The sequence below is a fragment of the Lathyrus oleraceus genome, chromosome 1 (assembly GCF_024323335.1).
Source record: "Lathyrus oleraceus cultivar Zhongwan6 chromosome 1, CAAS_Psat_ZW6_1.0, whole genome shotgun sequence".
In the NCBI taxonomy this organism is placed as follows: domain Eukaryota; kingdom Viridiplantae; phylum Streptophyta; class Magnoliopsida; order Fabales; family Fabaceae; genus Lathyrus; species Lathyrus oleraceus.
In genome coordinates this window covers 358,405,908-358,413,304 of record NC_066579.1, presented here as the reverse complement: position 1 = coordinate 358,413,304, position 7,397 = coordinate 358,405,908, and the positions used below count along the sequence as shown (strand labels likewise).

General features: G+C 39.3%; 1 non-coding gene across 1 annotated transcript; it reads right to left on the bottom strand.

Annotated features, from left to right (window-relative positions):
* Positions 1-7,030: 7,030 nt before the first annotated feature.
* On the bottom strand, positions 7,031-7,137 carry LOC127115957 (small nucleolar RNA R71). Its single transcript, XR_007800954.1, has one exon. It is a non-coding gene; the product is annotated as a small nucleolar RNA R71 (small nucleolar RNA).
* Positions 7,138-7,397: the final 260 nt, after the last annotated feature.

Sequence of the window (7,397 nt, the reverse complement as noted above, 5' to 3'; positions counted from 1 at the left end):
CAAGATATGCCCGGCCTCGATACTGACATTGTGGTCCACCATCTACCCCTTAAAGAAGAATGCCCTCCAGTAAAGCAAAAGCTACGAAGGAACTGTCCTGACATGGCTATGAAAATCAAGGAGGAGGTACAAAAGCAACTCAACACCGACTTCCTAGCGATCTCCAATTATCCTCAATGGATAGCTAACATTGTTCCTGTACCTAATAAGGATGGAAAAGTAAGAATGTGCATAGATTATAAAGATCTAAATAGAGCAAGTCCCAAAGATGACTTTCCACTGCCACACATTGACGTGTTAGTAGATAATACCGCTCAGTTCTCTGTTTTCTCTTTTATGGATGGTTTCTCCGGTTATAACCAGATTCGCATGTCTCAAGAAGATATGGAGGAAATCACTTTCATAACACCATGAGGCACCTTCTGCTACAAGGTGATGCCTTTTGGATTGAAGAACGTCGACACCACATACCAACGAGTCATGGTCACTCTCTTTCACGATATGATCCATAAAGAGATTGAGGTCTACGTAGATGACATGATAGCCAAGTCTCAAACCGAAGAAGAACACCTTGTCAATCTAGAAAAGCTGTTTGAGAGGCTGAGGAAGTTCAAATTGAGGCTTAATCCCAACAAATGCACATTTGGGGTAAGATCTGGAAAATTGTTAGGTTTTATTGTCAATCAACGTGGCATCAAAGTAGATCCCGAGAAAGTAAAGGCCATACAAGTTATGCCTGCACCCAAAGCCGAGAAGGAAGTCCGAGGATTCCTAGGTAGATTGAACTAAATTGCTAGGTTCATATCTCACCTCACTGCCACTTGTGATCCAATCTTCAAACTTCTTCGAAAGGATCAAGCCATCATTTGGAACAATGACTGCCAAGACGCATTTGAGAAAATAAAGGAATATTTGCAAGAAACTCCTGTGCTGATGCCTCCTGTACCTGGTAGACCATTAATCATGTATCTCACCGTTCTCGAAGGATCAATGGGTTGTGCCCTCGGCCAACATGACGAGACTGGTAGAAAAGAGCATGCAATATACTACTTGAGCAAGAAGTTCACTGATTGCGAGAGTAGGTATTCGATGCTTGAAAAGACTTGTTGCGCACTAGCATGGGCTGCCAAATGTTTAAGACAATACATGCTCACTCATACGACATTGTTGATCTCTAAGATGGATCCTGTCAAATACATCTTTGAGAAGCCGACTCTAACCGGTAGAGTAGCCCGATGGCAAATGGCTTTAACCGAGTACGATATCTAACATGTCACTCAAAAGGCCATCAAAGGGGGTGTATTGTCTGATTATCTTGCACAACAACCCTTGGAGGACTATTAGTCTATGCGTTTTGAATTCCCCGACGAGGATATCATGTTGATTAGGGATTGTAACATCCCCGGTCCCGAGGAAGGACCCGAGCCTGGATCCCGATGGACCATGGTTTTTGATGGAGCTTCTAATGCTCATGGCAATAGCGTTGGGGCAGTAATAACTTCTCCAACTAATTTCCACCTCCCCTTCACCGCCCGATTATGTTTTGAATGTACAAACAATATGGCCGAATACGAGGCTTGTATCTTTGGTATTGAAGTTGCTATTGATCTTAGAATCAAAATCCTGGAAGTCTATGGGGACTCAGCCTTGGTAATCAGCCAAGTCAAAGGAGATTGGGATACTAGAGATCATAAGCTCATTCCTTACAAAGAGCATGCTTGAAACTAGTCCCCTACTTCGATGAAATTACATTCCACCACATCCCTCGAGAAGAGAATCAGCTAGCTGACGCTTTGGCAACTTTGGCGTCCATGTTTAAGGTTAAGTGGAAGAATGAAGCATCGTCCTTTCACCTGAACTACTTAGACGAACATGCTTACTGTCTGGCAACAGAAGATGAAACTGACGGTCATCCTTGGTTCTATGACATCACGAAATTCTTAGAGAACCAAGAGTATCCTGCGGACGCGTCCATCACCGACAAGAAGTATCTTCAAAAACTGTCATCCAAATTCTTCTTAAGTGGAGGGGTATTATACAAGAGAAATTATAATTCGGTTTTGCTTAGATGTGTGAACAAGCAAGAAGCAAACCAGATTATAATGGAAATTCATGAAGGATCCTTTGGGACGCATGCTAGTGGGAGCACTATGGTGAAGAAAATTTTAAGGGTCGGATACTAATGGATGACTATGGAGATTGACTTTCATCACCACGTCCAAACCTGCCATAAGTGCCAGATCTACGCTGATAAGATCCATGTGTCGCCAACGCCTCTCAATGTCCTAACATCACCTTGGCCTTTCGCCATGTGGGGAATTGATGTGATCAGACACATAGAGCCAACTGCCTCGAACGGACACCGCTTCATCCTTGTAGCCATTGACTATTTCACAAAATGGGTAGAAGCAGCCTCGTACGCCAACGTTACCAGACAAGTGGTGACTTGATTCCTCGGGAAAGAAATCATCTGCCGTTATGGGGTCCCCAACAAGATCATTACTGATAATGGATCTAACCTCAATAATAAAATGATGAAAGAGCTATGCCAAAATTTCAAGATCGACCACCACAACTCATCGCCTTATAGGCCTAAGATGAATAGCGTTGTTGAGGCAGCTAACAAAAACATCAAGAAGATCGTGCAAAAGATGGTGAAAACCTACAAAGATTGGCACAAAATGCTCCCATTCGCATTACACGGCTATCGTACTTCCGTACGCACTTCCACTGGGGCAACTCCCTTCTCCCTTGTGTACGACATGGATGCAGTCTTACCGGTCGAAGTAGAGATTCCTTCCTTAAGGATTTTGACAGATGTTAAGCTTGATGAGTCTGAGTGGGTACAAGCTCGATTTGACCAACTAAACCTCATTGATGAGAAGCGCTTAGCAGCCATCTGCCATGGCCAACTTTATCAAAAGCGCATCAAGAGGGCACATGACAAAAAGGTTTTCCCCCGCAGCCTAAAGGCCGAAGACCTCGTATTGAAGAAGATTCTTCCAATCCATACTGACCCAAGGGGAAAATGGACGCCAAACTATGAAGGTCCGTATGTTGTAAGAAAGGTTTTCTCCGGAGGAGCCTTGATCCTTGCAACTATGGATGGTGAAGATCTTCCATCCCTGGTGAATACGGATGCAGTCAAAAAATACTATGCTTAAATATATATATATATATATATATATATATATATATATATATATATATATATATATATATATATATATATATATATATATATATATATATATATATATATATATATATATATATATATATATATATATATATATATATATATATATATATATATATATATATATATTATATATATATATATATATATATATATATATATATATATATATATATATATATATATATATAGCCCGATATGTTGAAAACCCGAAAGGGCAACTTATGCAAAAATGGGTATCCCGGTAGACTGAAAACCCGAAAGGGCAGTCTAGGCAAAAATTAGGGATTTAATAAGAGCAAGAGACTGCATCCCGTAAGGAATCCTTCTTCATTCCTTGGCAAGTCAATCATGTGGGTCTCCAGCAAGTCAATCCTATCACCCTCCTTCAAAAAAGCAAGATCAAAGGGCGACCAAAGGCATTGAGGCTATAGCAGAGTTGGAATTTGGTGGAAACCTGAGATGTTTCATTGCCATTACAATTATCGTTTTCTTTTCGCACTCACCTCTTTTAAGAATTGCCTCCTTTGTACAAAATCCCCATTTTTTTGAGGGGACCACTTATCAATAAAATCAGTTCCCTCGCATATGTTCCATATTTTTTACTTTTCTTGCTTTGTCTGCGAAATATGAGTTTTTGCCTAAATAATATTACACTGGAAATTTTCGATTAAAAGACCCTTTTCAGAAGAAAAAAAAACTATAAGGGATACAACATTGAATTACATTTCTTTCCTAAATTTGCTAAAGGTAACCAAAACGCATTTGGAATTTCCAACTCGGGGTGCCACACAGTCCCTTGGACTTGGCCAATCATTCTCCACATAGTAGGAATTCTCAAACATTACATTCAGCGCTTGCTCGGGCGTCGAGCTCCAATTTCTCAAATATCGGAAAGTCAGTACACTTCCCTCAATCACCTTTTTAAGCCCAATCACCATTGGCATTCCCCAAATACACTCCTCCACAAAGCCCAAACATACTTGGCACAATTTGCAAACCCTGCATTTCATATATTCCTCAGGAAAGCCCAAACATGCATTGGCGTACATAACATCACATCATAAGTATATCCTTAACTTACTCAAATTAACTCGTCAGAGTTCGGAATTTTCCAACAGTCATTAGGATTTTCCCCCAATAAAATCAATGTTCACTCTCAAAACATTTCCCAAGCACAACCACGCGTTCCAGCCGTTGCTGGGAATCGTCACTAAGCTGTTTTGTTTCATTGTCAAGTTTCCCCAAAGGAGTCAGGCATTCTAGCCATTGTTGAGAAACATCACTGTACTTCTTCTATCCCTAGAAAGTCATCAACATATTTTCCTCGTAGAGTCAGGTATTCTTAGCCGCTGTTAAGAAGCGTCACTGAATTCTCATTTTTCAGACTAGAGGCCTTTTGGGCTCATTCCCCAAGCCGAGTCAGACATTCATAGCCGAGAATCATCCTTGAATTCTGATAACATGAAATAATATCACATTCTAGGACTCAATTTAATTAAATTATATTATTATTTACTTCAATTTATTTCATTTTACGCGATATTACTCGGTATTTTCTTTCTATTTATCTCAGGTAGTTTATTTGAAGCACAAGTAAAAAAGGAAGAAAAGGAGGTGCAAAAAGGAATGAAAAGAAGCAAATATCAAAAGTCAAAGCCCAGCCCAAAAACACAGGCGCTGTGCCTGTGACGAGCGTCACACAGGCTGTGACGAGCGTCACGCTTTACCCACTTGTGTTACGAGCGTAACACATGGAGTGACGAACGTCACACCATTCTCCTATATTTTTGGCTTCAGAAGCGCAACAAAGACGTTGAGGCCTATTGTTACGCTTGACCATTGGAACGTGAACGGAAGAATCTTGGAAACCGTTACAACAAAGTGACCAGTATAAATATTGGCTTTGCAAACCCTGCAGAAGCTCTCCGACTTCGTTCAATTTTCTTCTTCCAGTCGTGCAAGCATACCATTATTTTTCTTTACTGTTTTTGCTTTTAATTGCAGTTTTTATTTTTATTTTTATTTTCTTTTCCAGTTAAGCTTTCAGCACTTAATTAATTCTTTGTCGCACAATAGTTTCTACACCGGAAACTATTGTGTATCTTTTACTAGATCTAACCTTACGTTAGACCCTAGATTTTTATTCCTTCACTTTTATTTTTCTGTCTGATTGAAGAATTCAAGAACAAATCCAACCGGTATGTGGTGGATGTTCAAGACTGCTATTTAATTACTCAGGTTCTTTAATTATTGTTTGAATTTATATATGCTTTGTTTAACTGTTTATTTATATTATTTTCCTGAGATGGAATTATTTATGCATGCTGATTATTTAGATCTGTTTAGTATGTCTGGCTAATTTATTTAGGTATCGGTATGTAAAGTAAGCGGAATGAAGGAATCAAAACTAAGTTGGTTTAATTAAGTTTAAAATTAAAATCACTCTTTTCACGGTCTCAATTTACAGGTTTAATAACAAGGTTTTTGTACGAAAGTAAAAGACATAAAGAAGTTAAAATCAATAGAACAAAAGTTTGAGTTTTTGACTGGACAGTGTAAATTGGACATTAATTCTAGATCAGGGCGAGAGCAATTTTTAGAGTTAATTAAATTCTAATCTTTTTCAAAAAGTATTTTTAAAGGTTGAATGTGAGGACGAGAGTTAAGCATTTGAATTTAATTATATAACCTAAGTCGACAAAGCGAGAGTTTGAGACAAGGGTGTTTAAACGATTAGTGTTTTCTTAAAAAGAGTTTCTACGGATTCTATTGTTTTCAAAAAGTGGTTTTTGACTTAACTAATAAGTGACAGCTACGTTAATATAAAATCATAGTTCATTCAACAGAGCGAGAGTTTGAGATAAGACTTTTAATCAATAGTGTCAACTGAAAAGATTTATTTTAAAACCAAGAAACCAACGAAGAATTGATTCCCTAATTACGACGAACTACATACCGATATCCGTTTAGTTGATATTTAATTTAGATCCTATTTTTAGTTTTAACTTTTCCCCAAACAATCAAAGTATTACCCGCCTTAGCTTTACGAAGTAACCTTAGAAAACGGTATATCGATTCATAAGTCCCTGTGGGATCGATATCTTTTAAAACTACGCAATAGAACTGTGCACTTGCAGTTTGTACCCCAAATTCGACTCATAAAGTCGCGATCAAGTTTTTGGCGCCATTGTCGGGGACTTTTATTTAGTCGATATCGTAACTCTTCTGTTACGCTGTAGAGACTAAGGCTTATTTTCCTTTTCTTTTCTTTCTTTCGTTGATTTGTATGCCACACACTCGCTCACAAGGCGAGCCGTTCTACTTACGAATCAACGATATCGAACTATATCTCCGAGTCTTACGACGAATTCGGGAATATCGTGCTGCAAACAATCTCCCTCCTGTCGAACTTCCTGATCTCAAAAATCTTCTTCCTTCGCCGATACCCGAGATGGCAGAACCAGCTCGTGCTCTTCGAGATTACACTGCTCCATCGCAAGATGAGCCGCATTCGAGTATTGCTCCACCCGCAATCGAAGCAAACAACTTTGAACTTAAACCTTCACTGTTGCAGGCAGTGCAACAGAACCAATTCTCTGGAAATCCTACCGAGGATCCAAACCTTCATTTATCCGTATTTGTCCAATACGCTGATACTGTTAAAGCTAACGGTGTCACTTCAGAGGCAATTCGACTTCGTCTTTTTCCTTTCTCGTTAAGAGATAGCGCTAGAAGATGGCTTCAATCTCTTCCTTCCAACTCAGTCACCACATGGAACGAGTTGAAGAAAGTTTTTTTGCCCGATATTTTCCGCCGAGCAAAACAGCTATGTTAAGAGCCCAGATAAATGGATTTAAACAGAAAGATAACGAGTCTCTCTTCGAAGCATGGGAAAGATACAAAGACATGATGAGACTTTGTCCACACCATGGTTTAGAAGACTGGTTAGTAATTCATACCTTCTATAATGGTCTCCTGTACAACACGAGGTTAACAATAGACGCCGCCGCAGGTGGTGCACTAATGAACAAACCTTATGCTGATGCTTACCAACTTATCGAAAGCATGGCTCAAAACCACTATCAGTGGGGAAGCGAACGAACAATGGTAGAAAAACCTCAAACGAAAACTGGCATGTACGAGATAAGTAACCTTGATCATGTTAATGCAAAAGTGGATGCTCTGGTCCAGAAAA